Raw genomic sequence first — 15,584 nt, forward strand, 5'->3', positions numbered from 1 at the left:
TGCCCACCACAATGCCTGGCTAATTTTTGTATTTTTAGTAGAGACGAGTTTTCACCAATTTGGTCAGGCTGGTCTCAAACTCTTGACCTCAGGTGATCCACCCGCCTCAGCCTCCCAAAGTGCTGGGATTACAGTTCTGAGCCACCGCACCCAGCCTGTCTGAGCACTCTCTAGTTCTGACATTCTGTGAGTATACGACCTATGGCCTCGGTGTGTGTTCTGTGATTGGAAAGGCCAGGGTGGAGGGATGAGAACAGGACAGCTGGGATTGGAGGTCCTGGCCATGGCAGTGCCAGCTTAGGGGTTGCTGGCCAGAGGAGTCAGGTGGCTACCAGAGGCAGGGGGCTGGAGGCTCTGCTTTGTTCTAGAACTTTCTGAGCGCAGCTACTTCTCTTTTGATGGATTTATAGCAGTACAGTACCAAGACAGCTGGACTGGATGAGGCAAATGGGGGCAGTGTACAGAGAGAGGGTCAATGAGGAATGGCGTTAAAGGGCAGTGAGTGGGGGGTGGTCTGTTTCCCATCCAGCTGGTGTAACTGGGGCTCAGGGTGATTTGTGGTGGAGGGGGTAGTCAGGTATGGAGGTGGGGCATAGACTTTTCAGATCCTTTGGGACTTGCCCGTGCTGAAGTTTGATGTCATCAGGCACTGTGGTTTTCCAGATAGGGTCACTGGATGCAGTCCAACAAATGCAAAAAGACTTGGGCAGGGACATTGTATCTGTGACCAAAAGTGGAAGGAAGCTCCAGCTATGCCTACAGTCTGGAGAACAGTTGCCAAGTAGGGGGCTCATGGGTATCTGTTGATACTTACTGCCTTCACTCTGGAAAATCCTGAGCCTGAGTCTCAGCTGGGAGATTCTGGCCCAGCATGTGCTTGGGGGAGATTCACACCTTTGCTGTCTATCCTGAGCCATGTAGTTTGTCCTGAAGGTGCAGCAGTTAGATCTCCGGGCTCAGGTGTGTGTTCCTCTGCAGCCTTGGGCAGGTGTCCTGGTCTTCTGATCCAAATATGAACAAAGACAACCCTAGATATGTATGTGTGTTGGGGAGTGGGGTTCAGAAGTCAGCAGGCCCTAGGGAACAGCCTGTCCATGTTGTTGCCCTGGGGAGAGGCAGATTTCTGCAGGTGAACAATGCTAGAGAACTGTGCCAGCAGATGGGACCCTAGTGTCAGAACGAGGAGCACAGAGCTGAGGTCAGGGGGAAGCGGTCCCCGGATCTGGGGAGGCTTTGGAGTCAGGGAGGGCTGGCACCAGGATAACAGCAGACTAGGATTATCTCTCTGCAAGGTCACGTTCCTCTACAAAGATTCAATCCCAGCCTGGCTCTGCTTCCATGCCCCCTTAGACACTGCAGACCAACTAAATGCCATGCCAGGAACACCACAGTGTCCCGAAAGGACACTGTCTCCTGACACCGGCCGCTCTTTCCACAGTCTGACATTTTGGGTGTTATTTTGTCCTCTCCATCACCAAGTGTTCAGAGAACAGAGGCAATGATGAGCTGGGCTCTGAGAGAAGGCTTCTGTGTGCGCATTTGAGTGTGTGCATCAGTAAGAGTGTATCTGGGTGGGGTGTGTGCACAGGGGTGTGCCTGCCACCAAGGGCAGCCATGTAGATGTGTCCCAGTTGTGTGCTTCTGTGGAAGCAGGTGTGTATGATGGAATTGACTGTGTGAACGGGGTGGGGACTGGGGGAATCCTCTCTTTTGCCCTGCATTTGGTGGGGTCAAGAGGTAGGATTGGGAAGTGGAAGGAGGTCGGGTACACTGGCTCTTTCCTGGGCCCAAGATTACACGTAATGGGGGGGCCACAGGCCTGCTTTCACAGGCACCTTGCCTGGGCAGTTTCTGGGAGGCTGGTGAGCTCTAAAAGCCCTAAAAGCCCTCAAGGATTAAGCAGGAGCCCCTGCGCCTAGAGCTCCGCTTAGATCGCTGAGCCGGAGACCCTGCGTGACCCTGGGCAGTGAGCTGTGGTGGGGTGGAGGACTCTTCCCTTCCTGCCAGGCCCAACCCATGGGAGTTGAGAGCAGGGACCTCGGTCTGCCGTGAGGTGAGGGGCTGTGGGGCAATCCGGGGCCGCATCAATGTTGGATGAGCCTGCGCCACCTCGATACCATCTTCCTTGGTCTCACTTTTAGTGTAACCGGAGAGCCCAGGGACCAGTCCGAGCCGGCCATGCGCGATCTGCTGGCAGTGGCCGTACCTGCGAGGGGACAGGAGCTGGGGTAGGGAGGCTGGCGCAGGCCCACAGTGTGTCCTGGAACAGCGTGGGGGCCACGGGGCCCAGTCTCGCAGGGCAGGGGTCGATTCCAGTCTGGCCTCTGCTCGGGCCCTGGGTCCCGGTGCAGGGTTACTCCCCTCCCCCCTCGGGCCACCTCGCCTTCCGCGGGGTGTCATCTGTCTGGTGGCGTGTCCTTGGGCCAGTTCGGTCCCATCCCCCTGCCTAGCTCTGGGAGTTTCCTGCTCGGGAAGGGGCTGGAGGGGCAGCAGCTGGACAGAGAGAGACCCCCTGGGGTAAGGAAGGGGAGCAGCCACGACTGCGCAGAGCCTCCCACTGCAGGTGAGTGTCCCGCCCCCGAGCGCCTGGGGAAAGGCCCGGAGCGCAGGAGTGAGATTGGGGGTCCACAGTGGCCAAGCTTCTCCCCACTCTGGCTTTCCTACTCCAGTCCTGACCCTTATAGCCTTGTGACACCACAAGTGCCCCCCCCACCCCCAACTACCACCAAGTATTGCCCTACAAGGCAGCAGTGAAGTAGGCTTATAGCCGGTGAACACCTGGTACCTGTTGGCAGAGGTTGAGATGAAATTATTACTGCACTGTGGCCTCCATGGTCAGCATGGATGGACACTCCTGTGGGCAGTAAGATTGGATTGGATCAGTGAGCCATGGCGAGTGGGCCAGCAGCCTGTTTTAAAAAACTGTTTATTGGGTCGGGCGCGGTGGCTCACGCCTGTAATCCCAGCACTTTGGGAGGCCGAGGCGGGCGGATCACGAGGTCAGGAGATCGAGACCATCCTGGTTAACACAGTGAAACCCCGTCTCTACTAAAAATACAAAAAATTAGCCGGGCGCAGTGGTGGGCACCTGTAGTCCCAGCTACTCGGGGGGCTGAGGCAGGAGAATGGCGTGAACCCGGGAGGCGGAGCTTGCAGTGAGCCGAGATTGCGCCACTGCACTCTGGGCTGGGCGAAAGAGCGAGACCCCGTCTCAAAACAACAACAACAACAACAAAAAACCTGTTTATTGGAAAACAGACACATCTATTGGCTTAAATGTTGTCTATGGCTGCTTTCACACTACAACCTCAGATCTGGCCCTTCAAGAAAAAATTTGCCGATGCCTGAGATACTCTCCCAGGGCATACTTCCCTTTAACTTACACGTGTCCATTCTCTTCCTCTCCCTCACACCTGGGCACCTATCCTCCCTCCTCCCTTTGCACCTCTGGCTCACACCAGGCTCTCCACACCTGGGAACATTTCTTTGGGGACCGTTCACCTCACATCTGGTCACTATTCCTCCCTCTGTCAAGAGAGGAAATGACTGGGGCATCAATTTCAGAATCTAACAGGACAGCCGAGGGCTAAGGGAGGACCTTTGCCTGACCCCAAGTTGTCAGTGAGCCCCTCCCTAGGCTACAGGAGCAAGGCGAGTTAACTGCTGATGAGCACAGCTGCTCTGGGCCCCCAAATCTGTTTTGCACCCGAGGGACTAAGGCCAGTTCTGGGCACGGGCTTTCTGTCACTCCCTCTGTTGGCTGGTGACAGTGCTGAGGTCCCGATAGAGTGGTGGGGAGACACTGCCGAACAGATAATTAGAGGGGGCCAATATGCTCTGGGGGGAACCTGGGAGACAGGGAGCTCCAGAGGCACCGCCCCTCGCCTGCCCGCTTCCCTGTCGCTTCCACACCCTAGGGCCCATCGTGCCCCACTTCCTCCAAGCCCCAAGCCTTTGCAAACAGAACAAAATCCATTTCCCTGGTTCCCTTTTGTACATCTGAGTTCAGGGGTCCATTTCAGGGCCTGGACTGGAGCAGAGGGAAACTCCGGGGCCTGAAGACAGAGCTGCATTCCTGCTGTGCCGCCACAAGATGGCACTCTCGAGGTGTCCGCCCCCGTTTGAGCACTCCGGGAGTTTCTGACGCTGGCCTTTCGCCCAGTCTCAGCCAGAAGATGGTGGTCAAACACACTCTGAATCCCACCAGGCTTGATTAGCTCTGCCTGCCCCCTGAGGCAGCTCATGGACTTCTTCAAACTCTGTAGTTCAGGACATATTGATCCTTTCTGAATGGGCCCTCAGGAACTGCCTGCAGTGTAATTACCTGCCTGCTTATACTCCTCCCCACCAGGCACTGCTGAGAGCGGGACCGTCTTATTCTCCTCGGGGCCACGTCAGGGCCTGGCACGGCACAGATGGCAGAGATGTTTGGTGGGGTGTAATGTGTAAACAGTAGAGTGCTGCTGTCGTCATTCATCCCGCCATAGTTTGTCTGGTGAATGCATTTTTAGTATCAAGCTGCCTGAAGGAGAAGCCAGGGATAAAGACCCAAGCTCAGAATGTATGCTGGGGAGAGGGATTGGTTCACAGGGAGAAGCAGCCTTGCAGCCTTTCCCCCTCTGGCCTGGTTCTGGCTGTTGCCAGCATTCTAGGAGTTCTCTAGACGGGGTGAAAGGCACTGCAGCGATACAGGGAGGGCCAGAGAATGGGCGTTTGTTTCCAGGTAGAATTTTGGGGCATACCTGGCCTTGTCTGGGAGCAATCAGGGACTAGAGGCAAGGGCTGGGATGGGCTCTGGGGCCTACTGTGGCCTCATCCCTCTCACCTGGCCCCAGCTCAGGCCGTTCCAAGAGCCTCCCAGCCTAACAGCAACGTGTGGCTATCCAAGGGTCCCAGACAGAGGATTGGAGGGCTGCATCTGTGTTTAGGGGACAGCCACCCCTCCCCCTAAGCACCTGTTCTGACAGCATGGGATGATGTCAACAAGGGACTTCCATGAAGCCCAAGGGGGAAGGACAGTGGGAGTGGGGTCTGAGGTCTGGACTCTGCTTGAAGATTGACAATGATGAGTGGGAGTCCCTCACCCACTGTGAGCTCTAGGAAGAGGGTGAGCATTCCTGTTGACTGTGGCAGAGTCCAGGCCAGTTTGTGCTCTTGGTGTGACCCCAGGATGGAGTCCTTTGCTGGATCATCTACCTCATGGGCTGGTACTGACATGCAGGTGCCACTTCCCTGCCTAAAACAGGCTCCAGAGTAAGACTGGCATCGCTCACCAGGGTAATTATTGGTTTGGGTTCAATTTCCATTCAAAACAGTAATCCCAGCCTGAGCTGGGTGTCAGATCTGAAGGTTGATTATTAGTAACATTTATCAACAGCCTCTCTCAGCTTCAGGCAATTACAGCTCATCTGCCATTCCTGCTCCCAGTCATGCAAAATTGCCAGCTTCTTCCCTGCCCACCCCCTCCATTCCCCTCTCCCCTTCTTCTCCCATCTCCTCCCCTTAGCAGACAACCTGACGGAGGGCAGGAGGTGAGTGCCACCTTATGACTCACTATCACCCTGTATGGAGGGGTCCATGTGCATGCTAGGCACCTGTGCTCCCCAGCAGCAATATTCATGTTGCAGAGTCTTGTGAAATCTGAATCTGATTCTATCAGAACTGAGGAGAATCTGTGAAGGGGACAGATGGGAACCCATGTTTCCCGGCTTCTTGTCACATGATGCGTTTTCAATGGCGCTGTGCTCCTTCCTACTCCTGACTCAGTCTGTTCCTTCCCTCCAGGGCTGAGACTAGGGTGAGGCTAGAAAGGCATTGACCTCAAGTGCAACATTCAAAGGACCTCGAACAAGCTCAGTAATTAAGATAAATGATATTTCAATATAGTATTTTTTTAAATCAAAATGAATGCAAAACACATACAACAAAATCAAACTTTTAATAAAGACAAGATACAACACTGGATTTGCAGGCCTTGGCCTCACTTGCCTTACCCTAACTCCAGTCTTGTTTATCATGGACAGTTTTGCTTTGATTTGCTGGAAGTATTAAATTTCTTGGTTGCTGAGTTTTTTGGCAAATCTTGGCGAGAGCTTTATTCAGCTCACCCTGGTGCTGGCCCCACTGCTCTCACTTCCCGCTGGGCCCTAACCTCCTGCTCCCTTCAGCTCTTGCTGCCTACTGCCTCAGGCAGGGTGGCTCAGCTTCTCTCTTAGCAGGTGCCCAGGGCAGCAGGGGACCCAAAGGGCCCCTCCATGGGCTGTCTTCCAGGGTGCCCATCCTCCATTCCATCCCACTGAACCCTGCTTCAGCTGTCAGACACCTCAGGGAGGGCCTGCAGGTTGCCAGGGTAACTGCTGTGATAACTAGAGGACAGAACATGCTGGTCTTGCTCTGCTCGTAGAATCATGTCCAGCCAGGGCTGGATGAGTGCAAGCAGGCACGCCTGACAGCATCCCTGTCTCGCTGATCCAAAACGTCGCTGGACATGCATGGAGGTGGAGAACATTCCATGTACCCGCATTCCTCCAGGGGGAGGACAGCATGAGGCTGAGGAAAACTGTGGTGATCTGTTTGTGACAGGGAGGTGAGATGCTGAAGTAGACATGGATGCTTCCTAACCAGCCTTCTGCAGAGGGTAGGTCTCATTTGCTGAAGGGCTTCTGTTCTGCTGAGCCGGGTCTGTCAGTGGGGGGCACACCTGTCACCAGAGAATACCCTCTTCCTATCCTCCCCTGGCTGTGCTCCAGTAGCCTAAAAGGTAAACAGACATTTCAGAAAGATCAGTGTTGAAGGGGTACCCAAGATGCCATATTATATCTGGGACTTGAGACACTGTTATGTCGAGGTCCAGGCCTAGGCCAGCTGGTCACAGTGTCCAGATGCCTGTCACGGTGGGAGGCCTGAGGGTCTCAGGGAACATGTATCAGAAGCACCTCTGCCCTGCCTGTTCCACTCTGTGATCTCCCTTCTGAGCCCCCACTGCAGCACAGAGCCAGCTGGTCATCTAGCCTGGCAGTAGTAAGTCATTCTATTTTCCTACAGATAGGAATACATGGTTCCTGTTCCTCCTATGCACTTTGCCACTTACTGGGCAAGTGAATTCCCCTCTCTGAGTCCTAGGTTCCCCTTTCGTGAAATATCAATAATAGCACCCTTCTTAGAAGGTCATGCCCACCATTCAGTGCACTAATGCAAAGCACTGTGACAGACTGAAGAGTCATGTTCTGTGGGGCTGTGGAGGACAGAACTAGTACTGAAGGGAGGTGTGTTTGAGCTTTAGGTGAAGCGGCAATGGCCAACTACAGAGATGGAGGGACCGCTCTGGGAAGAGCAAACACCCTGATGCTCAGAGTGTGCATGAGGAGGTTTCATAATCACCATCCAGCAGCTTAGCCTCAAAAGGGCTGCCTGTCCCAGAGAGCTATGACCCTTGAGAGATGCAATTTATCCAGCCCTGAGGTTCTGTTTGACCATCTTTCCCCGGTTGTCCTCCAGGGGGTCATGGCACAAGTCTCAGTAGCACAGGCCCCATGGTCCAGCCTTAAGGTAAGAATGGACCTCCCTGGAGGAAGCTGGCTTCATCTACAGTTGATAAATTCACCTTTTTTCCTGGTCCAGTTTCCTTGGTTTAACCCTATGACCAAACCTGAGAGCTTTGGCAGGAAGGAAACCAGGGAGGATGTTGTGCTTGAGAAAGTGCTGGCCTGAGCATCAGCTTTGCGATGTCCCTTTACTCTGACTGGAAGGTCTCATTCCACCTGTAGCAAGACAAAGGACACCTGAAAGAGAGTTTCTGGGAGATGGAGGATGAGGTCTCCAGTTGCAGGTGCATGCACACGTCCACTTCCCTACCTGGAAGGTGCCGGCATGCAGGATGTCTGTGCATGTGCCCCTTGCACTGACTCCCTTGAGGCTGGCTGTGCAGCTTTGAGGCATGTGTCCAAGCAGAGAGAATAGAAGACTCCATATGGGGAGCCTTGGCTTTGACCTTTCCTTTCGCTGAGCCTGATTTTCCCAACAGTGTTATGGGAGGGGAAGGATGAGATGCCCTTCTCAGCTGATGTCCATGATTCTTCTGTTTTCTGGAGGCCATGAGTGTTAACAGAATGTGCTCACTTTTGCACCCTTCTTCCATGACCACTTACAGTCTCTGCTTAGCAGATGAGGGGTCTGGGTCTCCAGGGTCCATTTGGGGTGGGGTCAGCAATGTCCAGCTTTGCATCTGGGTATGACTTTTCCTCTGATATTTGAAATTGGATTCTGAAGATTCCTAATTATTGTTCCAAGTTCTCGTTGAAAATCTGGGTGTAATTTTTACAAGAGCATGGCTGGGGATGGACATGGAGGGGAAGTAGTGGGGCTGGAGGGAGGGAAGGGACAGACAGAAGGTGATGTTGTCCTTAGGAGTTAAAGCCAGGGCCTGGTAGTAGATAAGGCTGGACAGTTGGCAGGATCATCGGGCAGACTAAAGCAGCTTAGATTCTGTCCAGAGGCAGTGGGGGTCTTCTGAAGGGTTTAAGTAGGCTGGGAGGACATGATCTTAGGAAGCTCACTCTGGTGTCAGTTGCAGGATGGATTTGAGAGGAGCAAGTTAGGTGTAGATGCCCATGGTGATGCCAAGATCTGGGCAACAGACAGGAAGGCCCTAGCTCAGAAGTGGCTCTAGGGAAGGCGAGGTGCATAGAATTGAGAGATGCTCAGTAGATGGCATGAGCAGTGCTTGATGATTGTCTGGATTGGTAGAGGAAGGTGGACAGGGAAAAGCAGAAAGCTACGATGGTGCCTCAAGGGGCTGAGTGATGTCACAGAGACAGAATGTATAGAGTGAATGTTCAGACTCACAGGAAGTCCAAAACTGCATACCCCAATGTGAGGTGCTGTGGGACATCCGGGGTGCAGGGTCCAGAGAGCAGGTAGGTAGAGTTTAGAAGAGGGCTGGGTCCACGATGCATCCCTGCATGTTCTCAGTGTAAGAGTTGTGGGAGATGAAGCCTTGTGAGTGGATGGGAACACCCAGGTGCATTTCGGGTGAAGCAAGGGGACAAGAGGCTGAGGACACAGACAAGCAAATCCTAGATCTTCCATCAGTCCCTAGAAGGCACGATGTGTGCGCCTCCCAGCACACAGTCTGAGCCCTCGCACAGAGCTGGCCACAGAGAGGGCAGCAGTGAAGGTGTCCTCGGTGGTTCCTCCAGATGGGGCCTTTGTCCTCAGTGCACTTGGCTCTGCCTGGGTTGCTATATTAACCCACAGATGCAGAGAGACTTGGCCTCTGTGTTGCCATGGAAACCAGCAATTGGGTGTCCCCGTGTGGCATGGCCACTGAGACCTTGAGGATTCAGTCTGGTCCTGAAGGGTTTGGGGGGAGACTGCGACCAGAAGATGTTTCCATGTCCTAATTAATGGGTGATGGTGGTTATTAGTCTGACTGTTGCCACGGTGATGAAGGGAGACACCCAAGTGCTGGTTTCAGTACTGAGGCGAATACAGGGAATTTCAACAGGCTCCAGGTCTTACTGTGCAGCCTGAAGTGGGACCATCCCTTAAACCCACTCCATCCTGTGGCCACAGTGGGGGCCAGGACACCTTTGCCTTCTTTCTGGATTTCTTTCTTTGCCGAGACAGGGATTTTGTTCCCAGGAGGCACTCCCTGGCCCATGGGATCTCAGCATTCAAAGCAGCACAGGAAACCTGGGCCCCTGAAACAGGGCCACCGAAGAGATCGGTAAGCTTTCAACATCCTGCCTTTAGCCCATGGGCCCAACCGTTGCGTCAGCTCCACCTACCCACCCTCACTGACCTCAACCCTTTACAGTCCCGAGGCCTTCCCTCGGTGCTGCTCCCCTATCACCACATGGAGCCCCACAGGTCATCCCCCCAAACCCCTCATGCTCCAGACAGGTGATCAGGGAGGCTTCATTACTCCAGGAGCTGCCCAGGACCTCAGGGAGGTCCTCTACCATGGGAGTAAGGGCCTCTCCCCCAGCCTCCAGGGCTCTGGCAGCTCCACACTCCGGCCCTCTGCCTCTTCCGGAGGGCTCCTCCTTCCAGCTTCTGCCTGTCCCCCCACCCCGCAGTGCTTCATTCCCACGGCTCAGGTCATCACTGCCCTCATCTGGACTGCCTGCCGGCCTGCCTGCCATCCGGGGCCCACAGAGTGAGCACTCTATGGAAGTCCCTCTACCCTGATCCGTCACGTAACTCACCTACTGAGGCAGCTGAGACCAGGGCACTGAAGGAGGCCTTGAGTGACCAGGTCTGGCCAGGCAGCAAGCAGGGACGATGAGGTGAGGCTGCAAGGGTGTGGAGAGTCACCTCTTCTTTTCCTCCTCAGGAGAACAACCAGGAGGAAGTACTGGAAGGAAGGAAGGGAGATCGCTCGGTGAGCTGGAGGGGAGGAGGGCGTGCCAGCCCTGGGAAAGGGCCAACCACAGGAGACTGTGAGGGAGATGGGCGGAAGACATGGGTGGCTCAGGGGCCACGAACCCCATATGCGCCTGGGAGTGTGTGTGTGAAATCGGGTTTAGGGGAGGGTGTGACCACTGGACAAAGTCTGCTCTTAGTGTGTGTGACTATTGTGGCCGTGGGTTTGTCCCTCTTGGATCCTCCTGTGGTCTTTTTGCCTTGACTCTAACCGGGTAGTGCTGATGAGCAGGTCCAGAGGCCTGGGACTCTCAGCCAAGCCTTCTCAGAAAGGAGGTGTCCTCTACATGTGGTCGCACCATAGCCTAGGACCGCAGAGGGAATCATGGTGGCAGAGCCTCCAGCCGTCCTGCCCTCCCATTGCCCAAACACCCAGATGTGGAGATGCCCTGCCCCAGGGTGCTGTCCCAAGCCTGCTTTCTAACATCAGGAGGTGGGTCTTGCCTAAGGCTTCTAACCAGGACCTCATTTGTTGTTTACACATGTTGGGGTCCCAAGGATATGTTTCTTGGCCCACAGAATGGTCATAAACAACTGCCCTGTGAAGGAGGGGGTGCTGTCTTGTGTACAGATGAGGCAAAATGACAGGATCCTGTCCCCAGCTGCAGAGTGTCTGCTGAGCATCCCCAACACCTGGGAAGTCTGCCTGTCCTTCCAAGGGACCAGGCCAGAGAAATGGGGGGCACCTGGGGCTGTGCTTTGCCTCCTCATGGATGTCAGTCCCGGGTTTCTGATGGGGTTTGTGATGACGGTGCCCTAAAGGGAAGCTCTGTGGAGAGCCAGGGGTCTCGAGTATGGCCTTCATGGCAGGGACCTCATTGCTCTCCTTTTCTACACATGGCCTCAAACCAGGTTGACTTTTTAGCCTAAAGAAAATCTCATGAAGAGAAAGACAGTGGTGTGGGGGAGGGTGTATCACTTGAGCCTACTTCATAGGCTCTTGAGGAGAAGCAGTAGGAGGAGGAGGGGTGCAAGTAGTGAACCCCAGAGGGATGACTCTGCTGTGATGACTGTTAATGAGGCTTGAGACTTCAGCTCACTTGTCGTGTGCAGCTGGTGTATTTTGAGTGATGTAAGTTGATGACAGCCTCCTTCCTGAACCCACTGTCAAGGCTGCAAGAAATTTTTGAGATCCCACATCCAACCCCTTGTGTAACAGGCAAAACAGGCCTCAGGTTCTGAACCAAGGTCACACTGCAAGTTTGTAGTAGACTCAGAATTAGAACGCAGGCCGCCTGCTCAGGGTTCTTTCTCTGTACTGCAGGGGAGGGAGCCAGCATCACTGTGTGGGAGTCAAGGGGCTTCTCAGGAGTGAGTAGTCCTTTGGTCACGATCTTGCCTTATGTGAATGGAAGTTCTGAGCATAGTGAACTGTATGTCTACAGCTGATGGCTGCCTGGCAGGGACTCTTGGCCATACTGGGTTTCTGGGCTGGCTCATTTCTGGGGTTTGGTATCTCTCTACTTCATGTTGAAAGGCTCTTCCCTGTTGAAAGGCTCTGCCAGTATCCCTTAATATCAGGTAAAACTGCACAATTCAAGATGGTGCCAGCAAGCATGATGTTTCCCCCACGGTGACACAGGGCTGTAAGTAGGGAGATGAGGAGCCAGGCATCTTTGGAGTTGAGGGTTGACTTATAGGACCTTATCTCCGTAGGTTTGGAATAGTCATAATTAATGGCAAAGTTAATGGTCCAGCCACTTAGGGCTATAGCAAAGCAAGAGAATCTGGGCTTGTTGTCTTCAACTTGTTGAAGAATATCATCTCCATTTCATCCACCTATTACTTGGCATCTTGGGATCATTTGAAACTGTTCCACCTGTGAAATCTTAATCTTTGTGTACCTCCTATGCATTCTGTCTCCCATACCTCCACCATGTCTGTTCATAGAGACCTCAGGCCCCTGAGCCCTAGTTTTTCTCCTCACTCTGAATCAACTCTTGTTCCTATTCTATCTGAGTTCTGTTGCTTGTCACTTCAACTGCCCACCATTCACCACCTGGCTTCTTAGTCTCCTACCTCAACCTTAGAACAGGGTAACTGCCTGCTTTCTTTAGTCCTGGTTTAAAGGGGCGGGGGGAATTCCTTCGTGAATTGACATTAGTCCAAATTCATGGTCTACAGCCTCCAGTGAGCCCCCAGCAATGCCCAGCAGTCCTGTGACCTGGGCCTGCTCCAGTTCCTCCACAACTATTTCAAAGCTCTCACATTACCCTCTTATTTGGATATAATTCATATACCATACAAGTTGCCTGTTTATAGTGTATAGTTCAATGGTTTTAACTTGTATGACCATCACTACAATCTATTTTAGAACGTTTTCATTACTCCCCCCAATGAAAACCCATGCCCATTTGCAGTCTCCCCTTTTTCCTACACCCCCCAGCCTTAGGCAGCCACTAATCTATTTTCTATCTTTATAGATTTGCCTATTCTGGACATTTCATGTAACTGGAATCACATAATATGTGGTCTTTTGTAACTGACTTCTTTCTTTAGTATAATATTTTCTAGGTTCATCTATGTCATAGCATTTATTGATACTTCATTTCTTTTTATTGCTGAATAATATTCAATTGTATGGATATACCACATTTTCTTTGTCCATTCATCAATTGATGAACATTTGGGTGTTTCCACATTTTAGCTATTATAAATAATACTGATATAAACTCTTGTGTCCGGGTTTTTATATGGACATATGTTTTCACTCCTTGGGTATATGCCTAGGATCTATGTTCAACCTTTTGAGGAACTGTCAGAGTGTTTTCCCAAGTGGTTACTGCATTTTACATCCCCACCAGCAGTATATGAGGGTCTCAGTTTTTTCATATTCTTGCCAATACATGTTATTATCTGTAATTTTAAGTAAAGTCATCTTAGTAAGTGTGAAGTAGTATCTCATTGTGGTTTGGCTTACATTTCCCTGATGACTAATGATGACTAACAATGTGTTTATGGACCATTTGTATATCTTCCTTGGAAAAATGTCTATTCATATCTCTTGTCCATTTTTTAAATTGGGTTGCCTTTTTATTATTGAGTTGAAGCATTCTTTATATATTCTAGGTACAAACAAGACCCTTATCAGATATATGGTTTGCAGTTATTTTATTCTATTCTGTGGTTGTCTTCACTTTCTTCATGGTGTCTTTTGCAACACAAATATTTTACATTTTTATTAAGTCTAATTTATCTAGTTTCCTTTTGTTGCTTGTGCTTTTGGTGTCACATGTAAGAAACTAAGATTTTTTACAAAGATTTTTGCCTATGTTTTCTTTTAAGAGCTTTATAGTTTTGGCTCTTTCATTTAGGTCTTTGATTCATTTTGAGTTAATTTTGTTATTGGTGTGAGGTAGGGGTCCCAACTCATTCATTTGAATATGGATATTCAGTTGTCCCAGCACCATTTGGTGAAAAAACCATTTTACCTCCATTGAATGGTCTTGCTCTCCTGTTGTAAATCAGTTGACTGTAAATGTAATTTTATTTCTGGGCTCTCGATTCCATTGCTTTGACCTATATGTCTATCTTTATACCAATACCACATTACCTTGATTACTGGAGCTTTGTGGTAAGTTTTGAGATCAGGATGAGTTCTCCACCTTTGTTCTTTTTCAAGGTTGTTTGGCTATTCTGTATCCCTTAATTTTTTCTTACAAATTTTAGAATCTACTTGTCAATTTCCACAAAGAAACCAGCCAGTTTTCTAATGGAGATAGGATTGAATCTGTAGATCAGTTTGGAGAGTATCGCCTTCTTAATAATATATAGTCTTTTGATCCATAAACACAGGATGTCTTCTTGTTTATTATTTAGTTCTTCTTTAATTTCTTTCAAGAAGTTTATAGTTTTCAATGTGTAATATTGCACTTATTTTTAACAGTTTATTCCTCAGTGTCTTATTCTTCTTGATGCTTTTGTAACTTGAATTGCTTTCTTAATGCAAGTGTATAGAACTATATATAACTGATTTTGTGTAGTGATCTTGTATCCTGCAAACTTGCTGAACTTGTTTATTAGTTACAGTCATTTTTTAGTGGATAACTTAGATTTTTATTACACAAGATTATGTCTTGTATGAGTAGAGATATTTTTATTTGTTCCTTTCTAATCTGGATGCCTTTTGTTTCATTTTCTTGCCTAATCATCTTGGCTAAAACCTCCAGTACAATGTTGAATACATTGGCCTAGAATGAGCATCTGCCCCACCCCACCCTACTTCTTTTGGCTGCTCTTAAGATTTTTCTCTTTATCGTTGGCTTTCAACAATTGATTATGTGATACCTTGGTATAGTTTTCTTCACATTTCTTCCACTGAATGTTTTTTGAGTTTCTTGGATATATGGTATATGGTGTTCATTAAATTTGAAAAAACATTGGGCATTATTTCTTCTAATATTTTTTCTGCCTTTTCCCCTGAAACTCCAACTATGTGTATGTTAGCTTGCTTAATATTGTTCCAGAGTTTTTCATTTTTCAGTATTTTTTCTGTGTTTTATTTTGAAATATTTCTACCTATGCCTTTGAATTTACGAATCTTTTCTTTGCAGTGTCTAATTCCATGAAGTATGTATTTTATTTTAGATACTATGTTTTTCATCTCTTGAAGCTTGACTTGCATCTTAATTATATATTTCATTTCTCTCCTCATCATAGTCATATTTTTCTCTATCTTCTTTACGTGGAGTGAGTTTATCATAGCTCTTTTAACATTTATGTCTGCTAATTCTGTCATCTGTGTCTTCCTACTTGTACTGTTTTCACCCACAACACTTCTAACACTAAATGTGTGGTTTCTTTCCACACCAACAACCAATTTGGCAACTCTCTGGATGCCAACTGAGGGTCCTGCAATTTAATTTGATTCTGGTACTAATTATTATAACTGAAGTTAATGCAGACCCCACAGTTTAAGGGCTCAGTCCCGCAGGACTTCCCCCATTTCATAAGTCCCAGGTTGTCACCTATACTTCTGGCCAACCAGCTATAAATTGGGGGTTCCTAGGACCCCTGCTCAGGTATGAACATTTGCTAGAATGGCTCACAGAACTCAGGAAAGCACTTTATTTACTCTTTACTGATTTATTATAAAGGGTACAACTCAGGAACGGCCAAATGGAAGAGACGCCTAGGGCAAGGTATGCAATGGCGTGGAG

The 15,584-nt window shown here is 50.1% G+C and overlaps 1 protein-coding gene across 2 annotated transcripts in view; it reads left to right on the plus strand.

Annotated features, from left to right (window-relative positions):
• Positions 1–15,584, plus strand: part of TUB (TUB bipartite transcription factor) — an 88,335-nt gene that overhangs the window by 10,625 nt on the left and 62,126 nt on the right. The window lies entirely within an intron of this gene.

The sequence above is a fragment of the Nomascus leucogenys genome, chromosome 15 (assembly GCF_006542625.1).
Source record: "Nomascus leucogenys isolate Asia chromosome 15, Asia_NLE_v1, whole genome shotgun sequence".
NCBI classification, from domain to species: Eukaryota; Metazoa; Chordata; class Mammalia; order Primates; family Hylobatidae; genus Nomascus; species Nomascus leucogenys.